The following is a 13652-nucleotide window of genomic DNA, read 5'->3' on the forward strand; positions in this document are numbered from 1 at the left end:
ATAAGAGGGTGCAATTGCAAAGAAAGGCAAAAACACCCCCTCTCACCTTAAAGTAGCTCAAATGGGCCACACAACATGTTAACTAGATATAAATGATACATGCAGAGTTGAAGGAATGCCAAACATCATAATAATCCCCTTCCTGGTCAGAGTTGGTAAGAGATAATAATTAAACTATACTTCAGTACTTCAAAAGAACCATGTTTTATTGATTCACCCTCCCCCAATTCAGGCCATAACTCTTTCTTGATTTTGTAGATAATCTCCATTAAGAGCTACAGTCAAAGAAATGAATCACCTCATGGCTAATCTTCCAGCAACAAGTGTCTTCTCCCTACTTATCCTGTTTTTTTTATTTGTTTGTTTGTTTGTTTGTTTTGTTAACCTGGTTTTTAAGACACCAGACAAACAATCTGAGCCTGTATTTAAAGCTTTTCTTACTCAACAGAACCTGATAGAACCTGAACTCCACTAACATAGCTTTTGAGAGCTCGGGCTTACCTTCTTGCCAAAATGGGCATTGGGAAAAAAAGGATAGAAATAATTCTTTCCTAGAATATGTGATATGATACAATGCTACTCCACTGCTAAATAGATCTTGGTGACTCTCAATTATTTCTCAGATCAAATCAAACTCCTTTGTTTGACATTTAATGACCTGGTCCCAGCCTGTGTTTCTAGGATTACTATACATTACTAACTTTCATGAACTGTATGGTTCACACAAACTGGTCTTCCTGTTGTTCCTCACATGTGGTATTCACAGTCTCATTTCCTTGCTTTTTCATAGGCTCTCCCCATACCTGGAATGCTCTCCCTCCTGACCTGTATCTTTTAGAATTCCTAGTTTCCCTCAAAGATCATCTTCTATAAGAGGCCCTTTCTGAGTCTTCCAGCTGATAGGGACCAACTCCTTACTCCAGTCTCCCAGATAAATTAATGTATAGGCAACCACATTAATATATATGTATATATGCATATATGTGGCAGTATATATACAGTATATATTACATTAGTATAAATACAGTATATGTTACATTGGCATGTGTATATGTATATGTATTCTATATGTGTGTTTAAATATACACATTAGTATATATGATATACTGATATACATTAGTGTTTATATACTAATAGATTTGTATATAATTTACAATGCATGTACACTATGTGTATATGTGTCTGTATAGTATAAACATGGATATATTTCTTTAAAATTTTTCTTTTTCTGTCAAATTTAGTTAACAAAGAAAATTTTCATATACAAAGAAAAACTAAAAGACTGTGTAAAATGCAAGCTTCTCTTATATGCAGCTTATTTTTAAAGTATATTAAATTTAACAAGGGTGTAGCACATTGTCTCCCCTTCTGTACTTCTTTTTGTTTTCTTCTGTATCTTTTAACAATGTTTCATGGACTATCTCTTTTGCATCTCTGTCACCACACACTAATCCCCTTCTCTCAAATAAGGCCTCCCTTTTAACAAATACTTATAGTAAAGCAAAACAATGCTTTTCTATAAGCTCCTCGGAAATTGGGACTATTTATTTTGGGGTAATTTTATTCCCAGTATTTAGAATATCTTCTGGCACATACAGTGCACTTAATAAATACTTGCTGTTTGAGTGATTGAATGAACAACCATGTGAGAAAGAACTTTGACAAAATATGTTTGGAGAATATTCCTCCAATTTCTAGGATAAATTATACACTCTAAAACTTGGACTTTTGTCTATTCTTACCAAACCCAAATACAATGGAAGAATATTTTGTCAACACTGTTTTTTGTCTTTTTTTTTCAGGGCAAGGAGGGTTAAGGGACTTGCCCAGGGTCACAAAGCTAATAAATGTCAAATGTCTGACACCATATTTGAACTCAAATCCTCCTGAATCCAGGGCCAGTGCTTTATCCATTGCGCCACCTGGCTGTCCTGTTTTTTGTCTTTTTAAAAATTCTTTTTTGCTGCTAATTTCTCCCAATATATCACTGGGGTGGGGGAAGCAAGATATTAACCATTAAAGATCAGTCATTTTTGTTTCACAAACTCATAGAACGTTAGAGGTGAAACAGCAAAGTAGTTTGCACAAAGTCACAGGGTAGTAAGTGGTACCTACTGTTCTGTATATGGAGTTACAAAAAAAAAATAGGTGCTGCTATAATGGAGCTTATCAACTCACTATGCAATCTAATGCAAGATAGAACATGATGAGTCCATTTAAAAATTATTAGAGGGGGCAGCTAGGTGGCACAGTGGATAAAGCACCGGCCCTGGATACAGCAGAACCTGAGTTCAAATCTGGCCTCAGACACTTGACATTACTAACTGTGTCACCCTGGACAAGTCACTTAACCCTCATTGCCCTGCCCCCCAAAAATTAATTAAAAAAACAATAAAAAATATTAGAAAATCATATGAAATATCCATAGGGGCAGCTAGGTTGCACAGTGGATAGAGGACTGGATCTGGAGTCAGGAAGACTCATCTTCCTTAATTCAAATCTGCCTTCAGATACTTACTAGCTGTGTGACCCTGGACAAGTCACTAAACCCTGTTTGCCTCAGTTTCCTCACCTGTGAAATGAATTGGAGAAGGAAATGGCAAATTACTTCAGTATCTTTACCAAGAAAATTCCAAATGGGGTCACAAAGAGTTAGACATGACTGAATACAACTAAACAAATGAAATGTCCAGAGAAAGAAAATACATTTGTAACTGGAATATCTGGAAAAGCTTCATAAAGGAAACTCAAATAAAATGTGTGCTGGGCCTTCGAGGAGGGGTTAGTTTTTAACTGATAGCAATGAAGAGAAGATACTTTCAGGCAAAAGGACTAGTATAAAGGCCCGATTAGCTGGGAGAGGGCAGAATCTGTACAAAGAGTAGAGATGGTCTCCAACTGGCTATTCCACAGAGACATTGTGTTGATAGATGACAAAGTCCATTTGATCTTGAGTGATAGGACCAAGGTCCAAGCCTTAATTGCTACTTATCCCTGAGGAATCTTGGTCAAGCCTCTGGGCCTCGCTTCCTTAATCTATAAAATGAGGAGGTTGAACTACACACTTTCTGAAGTCCCCTCCCTTCTTTAAGTATTTGGTGATAGTGAGTACTGTGCAATAATGCCGATTACATACAGTGGCACAGACCTATGCTAGGTAGAACCTAGAATACCAAGATAAGGATAGTAGATCTAGAGCTGAAAGAGACCTTAGATGTCATTTATACCAACCCCCTCATTTTACAGATGAGGAAACTGAGGTCTAGAAACATTCAATGACTTGCTCAAGGGTCTAATAGGTAGTAAGTGACAGAAGCTGATCTCCTTGTGATTCCACGGCCAACATTCTTTCCATTGTGTCACATTGCCTCATAGTAACCAGAGTTCCCTTGGAAATCCCCTGAGAAAACCGCAAACTAGAAAACGAAATATTGTTACTAATCGGGTTTCTTTCTTAAATTGTAAGGTCCGAGATTATTATTGAACTGGTGTTTTTTTCCAGAAGAGACACCTTGATGCCATATATGTACAGTATTTCTTTTGAAGCTGGATGGTCCACTGCTTCATCTGTGTTGCTATGAGCTTGAGTAATCAAAACAAACTCACATTAAAATGGGACTTTACAGAACAATTCTCAAAACAAGAGGTAATACTTGTGAGGTAGGAAATATCTCTCCATTTTGCAGAGGAGGAAATTGACAGTGACATGAAGCTAGTGAGTATCAAAGCTAGGACTTGAACTAATATATTTGCAAATCCATGGCTTATTCCACTATACCCACATTGACTTTCAAGCTTGGAAAGTAACAATGACCAATTCCTGGGTTTAAGTTTCAGCTCTGACACATACTAGCTACGTGACCCTGAGCAAGTCATATTACCTCTGATCTGGGCAGGTATTTAAGACTAAGTTTCAAATAGGATATTAATGTGTATCAGTAGAGGGAATTTCCTCACCTGAGAGTTCTCTATGCCAAAGAGATCATAGATCCAGTCTTCATTCCCTTTATGTTGAGCACCTACTATGTGCTACAAAGTAAAAAGCATTGACCCTTCTCTGGAGCATGTTATTTTCTTGGGTCAAAGAGTTTCAACTGCATTCTGTCGTGGGCTCAAACTCTCCCCCTGCCCCAAGTAGGAAGAGAATATCGGCCAAAATAAGGATTACTCCACCAAGTGTAAAATATTTCTGCTTTGAGCCAAACATTTAGTAAGGATCCAAATGTTTGTCCCAGGGACCTTTTTTAATAATGACCTTAATGTTTCATTTATAGAACCATGAGTTAGGCTTATGAGAAAGCATGTAATTAAAAAGAAAGCAATATTACTATATTCTCTTTTGTCCTGTCTCACACAGGGGTCACTGCTCTGATTCTGAAACTATTCCCAGAAAAATCTCAAAACCTTAGTATATTTCACAGTGACAAATGAGCTGATATAATTCTCTTTGTTTCTCTCTGGGTCTCTATCTCTGCCTCTCTCTCTCTTTCTCTCTCTCCCTCCCTCCCTCCCTCCTCTACATAACAAACATAACCATTATTTCTTTATGTTTCTACTTCGTTGGTTTTAAGCACAATTCTTCAGTTTTATCTCAATTGTCATGTCATAAATACATATATTAAATTATATTTTTAATTCATTACTGTATGCAATATATTAATGTATATCATATGTTATTAATGTATGGGGTAGTTTTATTTCCTACTTGGCTTCCTTGCATTCAGGGTCTTCCATCTAGAATCCATCCTCCACCCAGCTGCCATCTTGGTATTCCTAGACCTCAGGTCTAAGCACAAACTCTGCTACTGAAAAAATATAGTCTTCCATTTACCTTTAAAGTCCTCCATAATATGGCTTTCTCAGTCAGTTACCTATTACTCACCTTTACATATTCTGTATCTGATTGCTGCTCTCTATATAAAATTGTTCCAGCATGTGTATCTTGGTACAAGACTGTTCCCCCTTCCTAAAATACTCCTCTCACCTACACTTCTTGGAACTCCTAACTCCTATCAAGGCTCAGCTCATGTCCCTTTCTTCAAGAGGCCTTTCCTGATTCTCCAAGCTATTGCTGCCACAGCAATCATTGTGGGTTGATTTTGCATATATCCTGCATTTCTTCATCTGTGAACAAGATGACCCCCTTAACATAATGTAAACTGCTTAAAGGTAGTAAGTGCCTCATATTTTTATTTCTATTTTCAGGGCTTAGAACAATGATAGATACATAGTACATGTTTAATAAATGTTTTGGATTCAGTAATTGAGGAGAGTTGGACTAGAATGGAATTTCTTCAGCCTTTTATGTGTCATGCATTCCTTTGACAATATAGTGAAACCTCAGAACTATTTTTCAAAATGATGTTTGTTTCTTATATTCAAAATTGGAGGCAATACTAAATTAATGAAAAAATACAATTTTTTCCATCAAAGTTAATGGACCTAATTGGACATGTATCACCCACATCTGATTGCTTACAGCCTCGGTGAGGGGAAGGAAGGAAGGGAAGAAGGAATAAAATTTTGAATGCAAAAACAATAAATAAAAATGTTTATTATTGGATAAAACAAACAATAAAACTATTTACAATCTGAAAAAAAAGTTAATGGACCCCCTGAATCTCAAGTTAAGAACCGCTGGAGTAGATGTTTTTCAAGATGACTTACACATTCTGTGATTCACAATTTTAAATAATTTAATTATTTAAGTTTGACTACCAATGTTTTTAAATTGTCACATGAGTCACTAGGGATATACTATTTATTAGACTAGGTGTGATAGTGGAAGTGCACTGGACATAGAATAAAGAAGAGCTGAATTTGAATTCTCCCTCACACGCTTACTAGTTCTATGACTTGAGCAAGTCACTTAACTTCTTTCTCAGTCTCAGTTTCATCATCTGTAAAATAGGGATAATAATATCACCAACCTGACAGGTTGCTGTGAGGATCAAATAAGATAAATATAAAGAGCTTTGGTGCCATATAAATTCTAATATCATTATCATTGTTATTATTATCATTGTGATCATTATTATTTCTTCCCAGAGTTACCATTATGTTATAAATTCAATCCAAATATGCAGGACACACCATTATACCATTGACAATCATTCAGGCAAACATTTTAAGTTCTTCCATTTAGTGGTTATGGGCTTGCAATTTTACAGACACAGTTTTTTGCTAAGTTCCTCTTGCGACCAACCAATAGAATACATTTTTAAATCGGTAGTAAAAATTAGGAAAGAGATATGGGACTGCAGGGATAAAGATTAAAGCTAACTAACATAAATAGAGGAATAGAATATATGGGGTACAGCAAAAGATAGGAAAAGTCTGAGAGTTCTAGAAGATCTTAAATTATATGCTATTCCCTGAAATGTAGCCAGTCCATTACCATGGGAGCAAAATTCACAAAAATATGTGAATAAAAGACAAAAGTACAGCTGCTACTTGGTAAATGATGCTGTCATAACCACTAGCAGGTTGATCAGAGTAAACCCTGAAAAGAAACACACACACACACACACACACACAAGTACTGCAACCCCAAGTTTCGCCTAGCAAGCAGCAAGCAGGGAAGGGCTCTTTCTTCCTGAATGAAGGCTGTGAATTGACCACAAGTCTAAGTAGCAAAGTAACTAATAGTTCCAAAATCTGTAAATGCCAGTTGCAGCTACCTAAGAGCCATCTCTGAATGATGTTTACAATGTGGGCAAGACATTTTTCATGAGCTAGGCTTCATTGTCCTCCCTCCTAACATTCTCATCTCTGTTGCAGTGCTAGGAGTGGTAAAGATAATGTTATAAAAGGAGAGAGAGGATGGTAATATATATGCATGTGGATATATATATATATGCATATGTGTGTATATATACACATGCTTATTTGAGTGAGGAACTTCCACCTCAGATGGGTTTTTTTTTTAATATGAACAAGTCACTTAACCTCTATGTACCTTTGTTTCCCCACACATAAAATAAAGATAAGAAAACCTTCCTCACAAAATTGGTATAAGGATCAAATGAATATGCAATATGTGTGTGTGGTATGTAAACATATATGTGAATGTATGTATATATCCATCTGATCTTCACACTGATTCTGTGAAGATGCTATGATGATTCTGATTTTATGTATGGGCTAACAATGGATCATAGAGGGGCAGCTAGGGGGTGCAATGGATAGAGCACCAGCACTGGATTTGGGAGGACCTGAGTTCAAATTCATCTGCAGACACTTGACACTTACTAGCTGTGTCACCCTGGGCAAGTCACTTAACCCTCATTGCCCCGAAAAAACAACAACAAAAACCAATGAATCATAGAGATGAAGTGTGTAGGGAGCTGTTTATATACACACATATACCTACATACACACATACATGCATATATGTGTACATATAGAATATATATTTATATAGCCTTGCCAACATTAAGCTGCTATATAAACCTGAATTATTGTTACATATGATTCTTTGTTTATGAGGAGGAGAACCTGTTTGACCATGATAGAATGAACTGGGTTGACAAAAGTCTAGGTATATGATGGAAGAAAATGAATGGGTATGTGTGATTTGGTCTAGACAGAGAATCTAGTGCAAGAATAAAATACCTAGGCTGTTCAGGGAAGTAGAAGAAGAGACAGAAAGAGGAGAAGAAGGTTTGGGAAGATTTTTGTCAAAGTGCTCAGTTCCACTCTTGTTGAAATCATTAACTGCTTAGTGTTTTGGAATATAAGGGATATGTTATATGTTTTGAATACAGATACACAATCCATTATCAATTATGAGTGATAATGGGGGACAGGTGTAATATGAATATTTTAAAAGGCACACATCATCTGCAGACCATATTTTAGAGAACATTTATGAATGCTTCATTCTTTCAGTCTCCTGTCAAAATAGCCAAATGGCAGCAAAACTGGATGAACAGAATTTCTTCTGAGTAAAGTATAATTGAGAAAACTGGTTAAAAGCAAAGAAATAACAAAAAAACAGCAGTAAGAAGGGAAAAGAGGAAAATAAAAATTTTCCCAAGATGGAAAGAAGTTAATGAATTGACTGAATTAGCCTTGCAGTTAGCTACTTACCTACAAGTCTATAATGGTCAACAGCTTAGTTTGTGTTGAAGAGAAATGAAAATGCAGCATTCATGCACTTAAGGACTTGTGCAATCTTGAGAGGGGAGGAAAACGAATCAACAGTAGTAGGTAGGTATTTTAACAAATTATTTATTTATAATGCTGGCTTATATAAACTAACTAGTAAACTTGCTTATTACATATTTTGCAATGAGGAGTCCTAAATTATCACAGAATGGCATCAGAATGCTGAGGGCACATGTATTGTTAAAAGTCATCTGGAAAACATTTAAACTCTGTCATGGGAAACCATTTCTAAATGGACTTTCTTTAAATGTTGGACTAGCCTGGGAAATCTCTCAGAAGTGCAAATCAGGCACATTTCCAATGCTCAGTGGTCATTATAATGTCCTGAAGTGACCCTTTTGTTGAGACAATACTTCATGAGGGGTAAGGGAAACAAGGGAGGTGACTCCATAGCATACCAATCTGGAAGGGTGTTTGTATCTTCAATGGGCAGGTGGCACCAATGATCACTAAAGCTGCAATTAGAACCCCCAGTGAGTGGATCTTATCAGCTCCATGGCTATATAATTCATTTGCTTCTCCTTCCCATCACATAACCTGTAAAACTTGAAATTGAAAGGTGGGTGGACAGCCCAGGTGCTATGCCTTGCTCTTGGGAGTTGTCAGATGCCAGGCCAACTCTTAAACTTATTTTCCTAATTCAGGTTTTAACTGGAGCTAAGAAGAGGCTTCTTATATTTAAAAAAAAAAAGATGGAGAAAAGCTTAGGATGGAACATTGGTTCCCCATTATAAATCTAATATCTTATGTTTCCCACCTCCATTCCGTCTTTTCTAATCCCCTTTTGTACTACTGCTCAAATAATCTTTCTTATGCATATATATCTGATCATGTCTTTCTTTTGTTCAAAAAATCTTCAATAGCTCCCTACTCTTCACTGGTTTCCTTTTACCTACAGTTTAAATTTCTAGTTCTTTTGTCTGTTATTCAATATTCTCCACTATCTGGCACCACCCTGCTTTTCTAGACTTATTTCACATTACTTTCCTCCTTATACTCTAAACTTAATTTTGCAAATAAAGTGGATAAGATGTCCATACCCTTTGATTCAGAGATTGTACTGCCAAGCATATACCCCAAGTCACTGACAAAAATAAAAGGTTCCATTTACACCAAATTATTTATGGAAGCACTCTTTTCAGTAGCAAAGTGGTGGAAACACTAGAGTATATGAATGTAGTGGAATATAACTGGTGTAAGAAATGAGGAATGTGATTAATTTAGAAAAACATGGGAATATTTATATGAATTGAGGCAGAGTGAAGTAAGCAGAGCTAGAAAAATAAATACAATTATTATAACAATGTAAATAGAAAGAGGAAATATAAAACAATTGAAGATAAATGCTGTAAAATTAAAAACAACATGATTGGGGCAGCTAGGTGCCGCAGTGGATAGAGCACCCACCCTGGAGTCAGGAGGACCTGAGTTCAAATACAGCCTTAGACACTTAACACTTACTGGCTGTGTGACCCTGGACAAATCACTTAACCCCAATTGCCTCACCAAAACAAACAAAAAAAAACAACAAAAAAACATGCTTGGCTCCAAAGAAGAAATACAAAAAGATATCTTCTCTCCTATTCCCTTGCAGGAGTGAAGGATCTGCTTGGTATGAAACATTACATGTAATATAGGAATTCTTTTTATGTTGCTCAGTTTTCTTTATTTTTTCAGAAATATTTTAGAAGAGATATTGGGGGAGGAGAGCTGCAGGAAGAAATCTAGGTGATGCTATATATGTATATATATGGAATGCTATCTATCTATCTATTTATCTATATCTATATAGATATAGATGTATGGAAAGTACTGCTTTTGCTTTTTTATGAAGTGAATAGCCAGAGAACACCATGAAGGCACTGATTTCCTGAAGCAATGAGGAAGGAAAGGGTTGCTGGTAGAAGGATATAGAAAAGAAAAAGAGTTCCAAAGACAATATTTGCCTCCTTCACAATTTTTCTTAGCTTCCAATCCCCACCCCCTCCACTGAACTAGAGAGGAGAAAAATAAACCAAGGGCCACATGTAAATAAAGAACTAAATACCCCAACTAAATTGGGGCAAATTTTCTCTATTCATGTTTTGAGAAATAGGAGATTTTTTGGCTCATGTCCTTTAAAAATTAAAAATAGATAGAACTTTACTCAGTAAATTAGTAAACAGTATATTTGCCTTGGTTATATATAATTTATTATGTATTAGGATGAAAGATAAAAAAGAGGAAAGAGGAAAGCAGAAAAGAAAGAAGTTTCAAGAAAAGAATGAGAGGAGGGGAAAGGAATAAAAATAATACAGAAGATTGAAAGGGGAAGGGGGCAGGAAAAAAGGGTAGAAATAAGGAGTAGAAGGAGATAGATATAAATTCTTTTTTATCTTTAAACCATCAAAGACTGTACTCTACGCAAGGAAACCATAGCAGCAGACCAAGACAAAATTATGGTTTGGGCTGCAGTGACTGTGGCCAAAAATCTAGTATTGTACTTTTGTGGACTAAAGGAAATCAAACCAAGGGTGAGATACAGCCCTTAGGTCAGAAGTTCCTACCCCTCCTTCAACCCAGCTTACTTCAAGCTTGTCTGGAGTGCAAGGTTCTGGATCAGTGATGCTCATATGAAGAAAGAGAAGTCAACAAGCCTTTGTTCTTTCAGAATTCCTATGCTGGCTTGGTATTCTGACTTCCCAAACTTGCCTTTGCTTATATTCTTGTTTTTGTTTTTTCTCTTTGGCACAGACCCCAACTTCATATTTTGGCCTGTTTTCCACAGTCCATCTCCTGGATTCTGACCCTGCTAAGAAATGTGGACTCTGACTCCCTTCCTACTTAAGATACTTAACCCTTTGTCTTCTGGTTTTGACTTTGTCTTCATCTTGGGCCTGAATCTACTACATCCTCTGAACTCCTAGTTCTGGCTCTCAACTTGATCTGCTGCCATCCCATCTACTTCTCTTCTGTTTGCTGATGAGTACTCAAAATAGACACTGCTTGCTGCCCTGGTTAGTCTTGACAAAAGGCCAAATAAGCACCAATGGTTGTGAGTCAGCTCTTTGTATAGGACCATTGATTTATAGCTAGCATGAACTTACTGTCATCTAATTGAACTCACTCATTTAAAGATAAGCAACTGAGGCTTAGTGAAGCTATGTGCCTAAGATCTCACAGGAAGTAAGTAGCAGAACTGAGATTAAAACCTATCCTTCTCACTTCAAATTCAGTGCCCTTTTCATTGCACCATGCTGTTGACAAACTTCTAATTAAAATAGTTAAAAGGAACTTGTTGTCAAACATGCAGAACATACAAGCTGTCAGATTGCTGGGAGAGCAAGCTGTTATTTAAATGAACATGGTTAAGACAAAGTTCAGAGACTGCTGTGTCAATCAGTCAAATCTGATATATGGCTAAAGCCACCTCCATCATTGGTCTTTATTTGTTACAGTTGATGGGGTTTTCATCTGATTGTAAACAAAGTGTAGGGACAGGTGGAACAGTAGTTAGAACACTGGCCCTGAAGTTGGGAGGACCTGAGTTCAAATCTCATCTCAGACACTTATTAGCTGTGTGACCCTGGGCAGGTCACTTAACCACAATTGCCTTAAACATCTGGGGCCATCTCTAGTCATTCTGATCTATATATATATATATATATATATATATATATATATCTTGCCATTGGACCCAGATGGCTCTAGAGGAGAAAGATTAGTGATCTTGCGCAGTCCTCCTTCATTTAAATGCAATTCACTGCAAGTCATGATATCACCCTGATGTCATGGTTCTCTTCAAGAACAAAGGACAAACATCAACAAGCAAAGTGTTTGGGTTTTGGGGGTTTGGTGGTTTTTTTTTTGGTCTTTGTATCCTCAGTCTACTTGTAAAGATTGGTACACCTGTTTACTCAATCATTGTTGGATTGAATTCTTAACATATATACATATATATACATGCAAATAATTTTGATATATCTGTATTCCATATATAGGCAAAAAGTTATATAGGCTGAAAAAAATCATGTACTGAGAGTGTCCACAGCCATGTTACCTTTTGTGAAATAGAAATTCCTCAAAGGAAGTTGCCATGAATTTTTGAGTCACTTTCAGAAAGATCTTGAGTTTGACATCTTGCATAATGCCATGTTCACCAGGGTACTCTTTGGTATTTGATGATCATAAGACACTTCACAAACCCTCTTTGTCATAAGTCAACACTATAATCTCTCCATCATAGATAAGGAAGTTGAAACACAGGGACACTGAGACTAGTTCAAATCTATATAATAAGTTAGTAATGAAGTCAATAATAAAACTTTTTAGCTTCTGAGTCTCTGAGTTGTACATTTTTTTCAAGTGTCAGAAATTTCCTGACTTACCAAGACTTTGCTAATCCAATTCTAACAAGGTGAACCTAATTATTTCCACTAATAGGCTGAGACCAGGTCTGACTGGGAAGGAAGCAAATGAAATCATCCTATTTCATGAGGTCCTTAGCTCAATACTTAGCTCTATTCCTTTAAAATACAATGATGTCTCTGTGTTTTTGTTTTATATCAAAATTGTTTCTTTGTGCTCATCCTACCGCTCAGCCCTCTCACTCCCACTAACTCCTGTAACAGAAAAAAAAAGAAAATCAACCAACCAAAAACATTATGTCTATACTGCTCTCTTACATTTGCCATCTGTAGTCATAAGCCCTTTGAATTTAATATTAATCATTGCATTTATTCAGAGTTCACTTTTTTGTGAACAAGCATTCATCATTTTATGTAATTGTAGTCATTATGTTTATTGTTCTGCTTACGTCTGTGTGCATCAGTTTGTGGAAGTCTTCTCAAATTTTATTCTGAATTCCTCATGTGTAACATTCATCAGAAGCAGTGTGGTTTAATGGCTAGAAAGCTGGCCTTAAGCAAGGAAGATCTGAGTTCAAGTCCTAACTAACAAATACTGGCTGTGTGACTCTGGGTAAGCTACATTCTAGGCAATTAATAAACTGAAGAAAAAGTACCAACTTGCATTGATAGAGAGAGCTTCCTCATCTAGGAGGCATCTAGATGGCTCAGTGGATAGAGCTCTAGGCCTAGAGTTGGGAAGACCTGAATTCAAATGTGACCTCAGAAATGTACTAGCTCTGTTACCCTGGGCAAGTCATTCAAACAAACCTGTTTATATCAGTTTCCTCATCTGTAAAATGAGTTGGAGAAATAGCACACCACACTAGTATCTTTTCCAAAAACAAACAACAACAACAACAACAAAATGGGGTCACAGAGCATCTGAAATAACTGAACAGCAAAACTCATCAAGAAGTTCTCTTTTCCAATAAAATTGCAGGTCTAGTTCCTAACCCTATCATTTGTGACAATAATATACCAATTATATTGATACATTGTATTTTTTCAACCATTCCCCAATCAATGGATACTGCTTTGTTTCCATTTGGGGTGGGGGAAGAGAAACAACGAACCACAAAAATTGATACTATGAAT

The sequence above is a fragment of the Dromiciops gliroides genome, chromosome 3 (assembly GCF_019393635.1).
Source record: "Dromiciops gliroides isolate mDroGli1 chromosome 3, mDroGli1.pri, whole genome shotgun sequence".
Classification (NCBI taxonomy): domain Eukaryota; kingdom Metazoa; phylum Chordata; class Mammalia; order Microbiotheria; family Microbiotheriidae; genus Dromiciops; species Dromiciops gliroides.